The sequence below is a fragment of the Vombatus ursinus genome, unplaced genomic scaffold, assembly GCF_900497805.2.
Source record: "Vombatus ursinus unplaced genomic scaffold, bare-nosed wombat genome assembly UNPS02014768.1, whole genome shotgun sequence".
NCBI classification, from domain to species: domain Eukaryota; kingdom Metazoa; phylum Chordata; class Mammalia; order Diprotodontia; family Vombatidae; genus Vombatus; species Vombatus ursinus.
Window position 1 is genome coordinate 4,903,061 of NW_020954546.1, and position 10,124 is coordinate 4,913,184.

The 10,124-nt window shown below is 35.3% G+C and overlaps 1 non-coding gene across 1 annotated transcript; it reads left to right on the forward strand.

Annotated features, from left to right (window-relative positions):
• Positions 1-7,960: 7,960 nt before the first annotated feature.
• On the forward strand, positions 7,961-8,067 carry LOC114043472. The gene has a single exon (XR_003569125.1). It is a non-coding gene; the product is annotated as a U6 spliceosomal RNA (small nuclear RNA).
• The last annotated feature ends 2,057 nt before the right edge of the window (positions 8,068-10,124 follow it).

Consider the following 10,124-nt stretch of genomic DNA (forward strand, 5'->3'; position numbering starts at 1 on the left):
TTGGAAAATTAAGATTTTGAATGATACCATTTGTGACTGTAAATCCGGATATGATTTTTGTCTTAAAACTAGATTATAATGTGGCTTCATTTAAAGTAAGATATGAGGGGCAGCTAGGTGGTGCAGTGAATAGAGCACTAGCCCTGGAGTTAGGAGGACCTGAGTTCAAATTCGGCCTCAGACACGTAACACTAGCTGTGTGACTCTGGGCAAGTCACTTAACCCCAATTGCTTCACCAAAAAAAAAAAAAAAAAAAGTAAGATGTATACTCCTATTAGGATAATTGTGATGTTTGACTCCCTATAGGTAGATCATACCTTAATAGAAAATACAACTGTGTGCTTAGAAACCTCATGAATAAGAATTAAAATTGTAATTGCTTCAAAATTAGGTTCAAAGGAGATAATGAATGTAAAGCATTCTACAAATCTTAAATCATTATATACACATCAGCTATTATTATTATTGATAATAATAGCTGGTGTGTATCAATTAATTAAAAATAGCTGATTAATAATGACGATGATAAATTCTCATAATTATGTTTGAAGTTCAGATAGAAGTAGTCCCAGGGCAAGTTATTATACTGGTATTTTTGTTTTATATTTAATGTTTAGTGAACTATAGAATAAAAGTAGAGAAAATAATTGATTATGTGATTTAAGAAAAGTGTTGAGCTGAAAGCCCATTTTCTGTTGACTCATTAAAGGCATCTTTGGGACAACTCTTGTAGCCGACAAGGAGAATGGAGTTGATGAATACTGTTCCCATATGGTTTTGATTTCTTTCACTAGGTTATTATAGTTTAAGAGCTTTTGGTTTCATGTAGTTTGGAGTTTATGAATGTTTGGAATGGCAGTATCTATTTAAAACAGTTAGAAATTTTTGTAGGTCAATGTTATGTACAGGCAATTGTGGGAAAGTTTTATCTGTAATGATGTTCCAATTTTAGTGATTTATTTGTTGAATTCTTGGGATATTTTGAGGTTTGCATTTGTAGTATGGCAATTTGTCACCTGTTAGTTTATGAAGATTAGCAAGCTTCTTACATATAAAACTGGCTACTCAATCATGTCTTTCTAGACATATAGTAGGTGCTAACTTTTTTGCAACTTTCAGTAATATGTTGCACAGTTTTTTACTTTTCTTCCCAAAATCTGTATTCATTTACAAGTCTAGTCTTCTAAAGAATAAACATTCCATAAATTCTGGCTTTCATGACATTCCTCTCTACTGTTTCTCATCCTACCTATTTGACTGCTCCTTCTCCCACTAACTGTGGGTGCCCAATAGGTTTCTCTGTTCTTCTCTTCTTTCTCTGTACTATTTCACTTGGAGATCTCATTAGCTACCATGGATTCAATTATCTCTATGCTGATTATTCTCAGGTCTACTTACCCAGCTCTAATATCTCTGTTGACCTACAGATTCTAATCTCTAACTACCCATTGAACAGGTTAAACTGGATGTCCCATAGACATCTTAAACTCAACATGTCCCCAAACTGAACTCATTATCTTTCCCTCCTGAACTCTACCCTCCTCCAAACTTCCCTATTATTCTTGGAGGCACCATCAACTCCTTACTCTCTCTCTCTCTCTCTCTTCCTCTTCCCCTCCCTCCCCCTTCTCTCTCTCTCTCTCTTTCTCATCCCCCATATCTGATATGTTACCAAGGCCTATTGATTTTTACCTTCATAACACTTCTTGTATGTACCCCTTTCTCTCCTTTGATATTGCCACACCCTGGAGCAGGCTCACATCACTTCATGCCTGGACTATTTGAAACAGCCCACTGGTTGATCTCCTTGCCACAAGTCTCTCCCCGCTTCAGTCTATCCTTCACCCAGCCATCAAAGTGTACTTAAAAAACCCCAATATTTTATTTTTCCTAATTGTTTATAAAAACAATTAAAAATTTTTTTGAGTGAGTTTCAAATTCTCTTCCTCTCTCCTTCCTTCTCTCCCTTCTCCCCTCCCCGAGATGGTAAGCGATTTGATATAGGTTATACATGTGCAAAAAAAATAGTATGTGTTGATCTGCATTTAGACTCTATCAGTTTTTTCTGTAGAGGTGGATAGTATTCTTCATCATGAATCCTTAGGAATTGTCTTGGATAACTGTATTACTGAGAATAGCTAAGTCATTCACAGTTTAGCATCGTACAATATTGCTGTCACTGTGCACAATGTTCTCCTGGTTCTGTTCACTTCACTTTCCATCAATTCATGTAAGTCTTTCCAGGTTTTTCTGAAATCTGTTTGCTCATCATTTGTTTGTTTTTTGTTTTTGCTAGGCAATGGGTTTAAGTGACTTGCCCAAGGTCATACAGCTAGTAAGTGTCAAGTGTCTGAGGCTGGATTTGAACTCAGGTCCTCCTGACTCCAGGAGTCGGTGCTCTATCCACTGCGCCACCTAGCTGCCCCCTGCTCATCATTTCTTATAGTACAGCAGTATTCTATTACAATCTTATACCACAAGTTGTTCAGCCATTCCTCAATTGATAAACATTCCCTCAATTTCCAGTTCTTTGCCACCACAAAAAGAGCTGCTATAAATATTTTTTTACAAATAGGTTCTTTTCTCCTTTTTAAAAAAAAATGTCGTGGCAACTAGGTGGTGCAGTGGATAGAGCACTGGCTCTGGAGTCAGGAGGACCTGAGTTCAAATCCAGCCCCAGATCAAACACTTGACACTTACTAGCTGTGTGACCCTCGGCAAGTCACTTAACCCCAATTGCCTAAAAATAAAAGAAATAGAAAAAAAAGAAGTAAAAAAAATGTCTTTGGGATACAGACCTAGTACTGGTATTGCTGGGTCAAAGGGTATGCACAATTTTGTAGCCCTTTGGGCACAGTTCCAAATTGCTCTCCAGGATGGTTGGATCAGTTCACAACTCCACCAACAGTGTGTGAGTGTCCCAATTTTCCCACATCCCCTCCAACATTATTTTCCTTTTTTGTTACATTAGCCAATCTGATGGGGTTGTTTTACCTCAGGGTTGTTTTAATTTGCATTTCTCTATGATTTCGAACATTTTTCATATGAATATAGATAACTTTTATTGCTTTGTCTGAAAACTGTCTGCTTATATCCTTTAGCTATCAATTGAAGAAGGGCTTGTATTCTTATAAAATTTGACTCAGTTCTCTGTATATTTGAGAAATGAGGCCTTTATTACTTGTTTATTACTTTATTACTTTATTACTTGTTGTAAAAATTGTTTCCCAGCTTTCTGCTTTCTTTCTAATCTTGGCTACATTGGTTTTGTTTGTACAAAAACTTAAAAATTTAATATAATCAAAATGATCCACTTTACATCTTATAATGCTCTCTATCTCTTGTTTGGTCATAAATTCTTCCCTTATCCATAGATCTGACAAGCAAACTCTTCCATGATCCCCTAATTTGCTTATGGTATCATTTGATTTGCTTATGGTATCACTATTTTGATCTTTATACAGTGTGAGATGTTGGTCTACACCTAGTTTCTGCCAAACTGTTTTCCAGTTTTCCCAGTAGTTTTTGTCATATAGTGAGTTCTTGTCCCCAAAGTTTGAATCTTTGGGTTTATCAAATACTAGATTACCATGGTGATTTACTACTGTGTATTGTATACCTAAATCTATTCCACTGATCTACCATTGTATTTCTTAGCCTATACCAGATTGTTTTGATGATTACTGCTTTTAAATACAATTTGAGATCTGGTATGGCAAGGCCCAAAGTGATCTTCTTAAAGCACAAGTCTGACCATATCATTCCCCTATTCAATAAACCCCATTGACTCATTATCACTTCCAGGATCAAATATAAAATCCTCTGTTTAGCAAAGTCCTTCATGACTTGCTCTCACCTCTACCTTTCCAATTTTCTTATTCCTTATAGCACCCTGCACCCCCACCCACCCCACATACATTTTGCTCCAATGACACTGGCCTCCTTGATGTTCTTCAAACAAGACACCCCCATTTCCCAACTCCAGGCATTTACACTGGCTTTCCTCCATCCATGAAGTACTCTCTCATCTTCACCTCCTGACTTTTCTAGTTTCCTTCAAGTCTTAACCAAAATCCCATCCTCTATAGGAAGCCCTTCCCAATCCCTCTAAATTCTAGTACCTTCCCTGTTATTTCCAATTTATTGCTTGTACAGTTCATTTGTACGTAGTTGTTTACATATCATCTCATCCCTTAGACTGCGAGCTCCTTAAAAGCAGGGACTGTCTTTTGCCTTTCTTTGCATTGCCAGCATTTATTTTAGTGGTTGGCACATAGTTGAAGCTTAATAAATGTTTATTGACTGATGGGTAGCAATGGCTTAATCTTATATCATTATCATGAACCCTTTCTTGTAGACCAATTTGTTTTACTCAGTCATTTGTTCCGTGCTTCTTTGTTGACATATAGTTGAGTTCATACGGATATTGCCAATGGGTAGCTTTTTTATTCCATTATTAGATCTTAGACTTTTCATAAGCTTCATTTACTAGCAGACTAATATCAGTTACATTCAATAAAACTGACTATTTATATCTGTTATAAGTGTAACAGTTATATCAACCTTTACTATTGCTCTGTGAAGTGGTGTCCTGAAAATGTTTCTGAAATTTTTTCACCTGTTTGTCATGTACTCTGAGAACATCTATCAGTCTTTTTTTTTTTTAAGAGTAAGTGTTAATTTTTCTATAACTACCATAGGGTGGTAGGTTGGATATTTTGTTACTATTGTGAGAGTTGTTTTTTGTATTCTTTCTAAAACTGTTGTCATTTTTATTGTTGTCATCATTGTTATCACACTCTTCTCAACAGTTTGGGAACAAGTTGCTTTTCTACTATTTTATTATCATGATCTGTGGAATCTTGAAAAGGTTGATAAATGACTGCTTTATGTAATAAAAGAATTGGAATGTAAGCTCATCTTCTGCAGACCCACTGAAAACATCTTTGAGACAATTCTAATAGCAGACAGCACTCAGGGATGATATGCACTTCATCTTGTTCCCATGTGATTCTGACCTCTTCCATATTTTGAAAGTTTTGCATTCCACATAGCTTAGGGATCATCATTATTTGGTATGGTGACGTCTATTGAAAACATTATTCTTAAGTTCTTGTGGATCAATGTTAGGTTCAGGAGATTGTGGTTAATAGTTCTGTCTGTAATGATCCTCTAGTTCTAGTACTATCTGTTGAATTTTCTTTTTTTTTTCTTTTTTTTTTATTCTAGCTTTTTGTCATCTGAAAAAGATGACATTATGGTTTATTTAGAGAATGCTAGAGTCAACCAAAATACTATTGAAATAATTAACAGGTTCAGCAAATTTGTAGGATATAACAAATGATCAGCATTTCTGTACATAACCAAAAATCCAACAGGAAGAGACAAAGGAATTTTAATAATTATTTTAAAACAAGCAGAAATAAATGGGGGTCTACCTGCCAAAATATGAAGGAACTATGTGAACACAACTACAAAACACTCATTAAACAAGTAAAGATATACTAAAAACAAAACAAAACAAACACAAAAAAACTAGAGGGGAGCAACTAGGTGGCGCAGTGGATAGAGCACCGGCCCTGGATTCAAGAGGACCCGAGTTCAAATCTGACCTCAGACACACAACACTCACTAGCTATGTGACCTTGGGCAAGTCACCCAACCCCCATTGCCTAACTAAAAGAAAAAAAAAACTAGAGGAATACTAATTTCTTTTTTTTAATAAACATTTTGCTATTTTAATAGCCAAATTTAAAAATTCTACACTTGCATTGTGAACATCCTTAATAAGGGCATGCCAACAGATAGGTCAAGCTTTCACATACATTTTATAGTATACTATATATAATCACAAGATCAGCTTAAAAATATACAGAATACAAAATCCCAATATACCTATTTTTTGTTAATTATTAAGGAAATATATCTGTTGAATTTTCAAGGATAATTTGGGTATGTGTCTGTAGTACAGTGATTTATCATCCAATAATGTATGAAGGATAGAAAGTTTATGATGTACAATATTAACCAACTGATTGTCTTTTAAGTTACTGGATTATCTTTTGCCTCTTTTTGTATCGCCAGCCTTAACACAGTACCTGGCATATAGTAGATGCTTAATAAATGTTTATTGATGATTGAATTCTGAGCTGCAGTAGACCATGTCCATCTGGTGTAAGTTTGGCATTAATATGGTACATACTAACAAGTAGTGGAATCAGCCTAGTGAGAAGCCCCTGTACTTCTAGCCTGAATGATATAGGGACACCCAGTCTTTATCATCATCATCATTATTAAGAAGATACAAGAAAACCTTGAGGGAATAAAAACATTAGCATCTCAGAGCACTAGGAAAGGCTCTAGCTGATACTTTAATTGAGTATTAAGGGAAATGAGGGAAGGACTCTCTAATTTATTATACCTTTCAGATAATCATCTAGCCTCTGCATAAAATACATCATATGAAATCATCTGCACCAGACAAAAAGTAAACATTTTTCCTGGTGAGTTGGGAAAGAGAGTTGTTAAACATTTACCATCAGTTCCTACCTGGAAGGTAACTTAGAGGTTATCTCAGTCCAATTTTACAGGTGAGGAAACTGAGGTTTAGAGAGGGTCCCCCAAAGTCATACAGCTAAGAAATATTACCTAGCCTCTAGTCATTGAATGGGCATTGCCTGAGACAAACTGAAGCCTGGGAAAGACCTTTATTTAGAAAGGTCAAGGTCATCCACTTCATCTTGGGCCATTGCCAGTTGTCTTGACTTTTGTCTTGTCACTGAACTTCGATGACTCTGGAGGACAGAGTGAGGTTGGCAACTTTGAGCAGCTCTGCCTCACTTCAGTCCAAGTTGAGACATCACCCTCTTGATGTCATTGGTCCTTTTTGAGTACAAATGATGAACAAGTTATTGGTAGGTCCTACATTTTTAGAACCTGCAGTATGTTATACAGTTTCCACCACTTCATTACAATGTAATCTGAATCAAGAAATACATCTGGTTGGGGGAGGGGGTAATCAGAAGCAAACACTTCTGAGGAGGGACAGGGTCAAAAGGGAAAATAGAATAAACAGGGGGCAGGATAGGATGAAGGGAAATACAGTTAGTTTTTTACAACATGACTACCATGGAAGTGTTTTGCGTGATTACACATGCATAACCTGTATTGAATTGCTTGCCTTCTCAATGAAAGTGGGTGGGGAGGGAGGAAGGGAGGGAATTTGGAACCCAAAGTTTTAAAAACAAATGTTAAAATTATTTTTACATGCAACTGGGAAATAAGATATACAGGCAATGGGGTATAGAAATCTATACTGCCCTATAGGAAAATAGAAAGGGAAGGGGATGGGGGGGTAGAAGGGAGGGCAGATTAGGGGGAGTATGCAGAATGCATGCTAGGGGTAGGGGTAAGGGTGAGATGGAGAGAAAATCTGGAACTCAAAATCTTGTGGAAGTGAATGTTGAAAACTAAAAATAAATATTTAAATAAATTTTTTAAAAAAGAACACATCTGGGCTCTTGGAGGATAACTTTTCTATAATTTCTGGTAGCAATGACCTGATCTCAAATTGCTATCTTAAATCTCTCAACATCTAAAAAGAAATCTGCACAATTCCATAATTTTTAATGTTCCTTGGATGATTTATTATTCATTGGTTTTATATAGATGTTGACCGTGGAGTGCTTTTTTGATTCTGCTCTTCAATCTTAGTCATTTCATAGGCTCTATCTAGAGATAAACCACTTTTACTCATATTAAACAAGTTACATTTTCAGCCTTTGCTATTGTTTTGTGAAATGAGGTCTGTTAGTTCCAAAAGTATTTATGTAAAATTTAACATGTTTATCATGGGCTCTGAGAACTTAATAAACACCAAAAAAAGGGCATTTCTATAAACAAAGTAGAACACATAAGAAGGATTACATACCACTTGCTTTTAAAAAAATGGTACATTCAGTGCTTTTTTCGGCAGCGTATATACTAAAATTGCAATGATACAGAGAAAATTAGCATGGCACCTGGGTAAGGATGATAGGAAAACTCATGAAGTATTCCATATTTTTTACCTAGGAAATCGCCATGAGGGTGATTGCACAATTTGGAACCTGGCGAGGGTATCTACAGGAAGAAATACCTCTGCAAATCTGCCTTAGAAACAAGGTGGGAGTGTCTATCCATCTCAGCTACTATTAACAACTGACACTGAAGTTAAAACTCCAGGATGTTGATTCATGGAAATGTTTTTCTCATTGTAAGTGGATCGAGTCAGACAATTTGTGGACAGCAGAGTAGGACAGAGCCCCTCTGACTCAGATTTACCAGGGCAAAATGCTTCTCAGAAGCAGATGACTTAGACAGCTAAACTTAAGGTGATGAGAACAAGTAATTGCTGTCTAAGTTGATATTAGTGTGGATTTCTTGTCCCTTCGGGGCCTATTTTTAACTATGTTAATAATTTGTTCTTTGTTCTTTTCCATTGTTTCTTACAATGTCAGGATCCTTTTGGAAGAGCGCTTAGGTGCCAGATTTAAGACAAAACTGGAAGTTTAAATCCAAGTCTTCCTTGGTTCAGTGCCTTATAAAATTACTGGTTATAATGTTTCAGTCGATGGCTGGGAACACTTTAAGGGTCCCACAAAGATGCTGCGTTGGAGATCCAAATAACCCCCTTGAAGTGAAATAATAACGATAATAATAACAACAATAACAAGCATGTATATAGCACTTTAAAAATGAGAAGGATCAGGTATATCAATTGATACAATTTTTTTAGACATTTGAAATTCAAAAAAAGATTAGGTATTTGTACTTGATACTTCATGATTTTTCTTCTATATCTTCGTTATCAATAAGAAGACTTTTCAAATAACAAAAGGAATAAATCACGTGGTTTTATCAATAAGGACCAGATGCATCAAATAAGGCATATGCTTAAACACTTTGTACTTGTGTTGCAAATATGAGAAAATGTTCCAGCATTTATTTCTTTTGGGTTACTTCTTTGCCTATAGTAGTGTTTCTTCTTTGGAGAATCAGGAGATTTCATCAAACATTTATAAAACCTGTGAATAACCTATTTATAAAGTAAAATAAAACTTTATCTTTCCATGTAGTTTCTACTATTTTACTAATTTTTCTTCTGGTTTTTCAGATTTTCAGAATTTATAGTTTGGTTGTCATAATATAGCCCCCTTACTGATAAAATGTTTCAGAGACTCTGATGAACAGACTTTAGACCTAATAAGAAATGTCCAATGGTGAACTTTCAGATGATGAATTTGATGGCGTAAATATCATAATGCAATTCGTAAGGCAAAGAAAGAGTATTCCTTGTGATTCCAGTAACAGGAGTGACTCATCAGTGAAGATTCCATCAGTGAAGTTCTATCTGCACCTGACAATCTAAAAGGTAATGAGCAATATAGTTCTTGTCTGATATAAGTTCATGACAAAAGAGATGAGGAGCCACACTATCTGAAAGGTAAATAGGGTTCTTCTTGACAACAAGCTACTTCTTCTCAAGCAGTGTGAGGATATTTGCAACAGCTAAATACTATTATACTACTGCATATTCTATAATCCATCTCATTAAGAAAAGTCCTGTTTCTTATTTTTGAAATTTATTTAGTGAATCCTTATTTATTAATTTAAATAAATCCTTATTTATTTAGTGAATGCTTATAAACATTCAGAAATGTACAAATGTTGAGGGCCAATGAGTAACAGGTAACACTAAGTGATCCATTACATTAGATGAATTAGAAAAGTTCATTGGTCTTATTGTTACTCTTTTTAAAAAAATTTATTATGTATTTATTTTTCACATTCATTAAAAAAATTGATTTTCAAATTCTCTTCCTCCCCCACCCATCAAGAAAGTAAGAAATATGATATCAATTACATATGTGAGATAATGCAAAACATATTTCCATATTAGTCATGTTGCAACTCCACCTCCCCCCAAAAAAATAACCCAAGAAAAATAAAGTGAAAAAAATTAAGCTTTAACCTATACTCAGAGTTCATCAGTTCTCTCTCTAGAGGCAGACAACATTTTTCAGCAGAAGTCCTAAGGAATTCTCTCGGATCACTGTGTTTGATTAAAAGAGGTAAGTCATTC